Genomic DNA, 821 nt, shown 5'->3' with positions numbered 1-821 from the left:
TAATAAACAATCTTAGTTTATAACCTTAGAATTTTAGTGGTTGAAAAAGAGAAGAATTATATACCTCTAATTGACGGATGGTTCATATTGAAGAGACTCACCTATAAATTGAGTTTTTCTTTAATTCATTTCAATCAAGTCATCCAGATAGAATAATATAATATTTCTTTGAGTAGGTTTTTCCTATATATGTAGAGAGAAGTGTGTTCTCCTTTTGTCAAGAAAGAGTATTATTGTAGTCTCCTTGTGATAGAGAGAAGTTGTAATTCTCAAAGAAAGTTATTCAATTGTTTCTATATTTTATACAAATTTCTAATTTTTTATCTCTATATTTTGCTGTGTCATTTGTCTGGTACCTAACAGTGGTATCAGAGCCAAAGGTTGCTGATTAATATTTTTTTTTTGCTGTGAGTTACTGTCTAAAAAAAATGGCAGCAAAGTATGAAATTCTGAAATTCAGTGGGAGTAATTTTTTCATATGAAAATTGAAGATAAAAGCCATTATGTGAAAAGACAATTGCGTGATAGCAATTGAAGGTAGACCCACTGGAATTACAGATAAAAAATGGAAGGAGATGGACAACAATGTTGTTGCAAACTTACACTTGACACTAGCTGACTCAGTTTTATCAAGTGTAGCAGAGAAAAAGACAGCAAAGAAAATTTGGGATGCTCTCACCAAATTATATGAAGTCAAGTTACTTCACAACAAGATATTCTTGAAGAGAAGACTCTATACTCTTCGAATGAGTGAATCCACATCGGCAACGGATCACATCAACAATCTAAATACGCTATTTTTCTAACTCTCATCGTTAGAA

Source organism: Arachis ipaensis, chromosome B02 (genome assembly GCF_000816755.2).
Source record: "Arachis ipaensis cultivar K30076 chromosome B02, Araip1.1, whole genome shotgun sequence".
NCBI classification, from domain to species: Eukaryota; Viridiplantae; Streptophyta; class Magnoliopsida; order Fabales; family Fabaceae; genus Arachis; species Arachis ipaensis.
The sequence above is the reverse complement of the archived record's forward strand: the minus strand, read 5'-3'. Positions refer to the sequence as shown.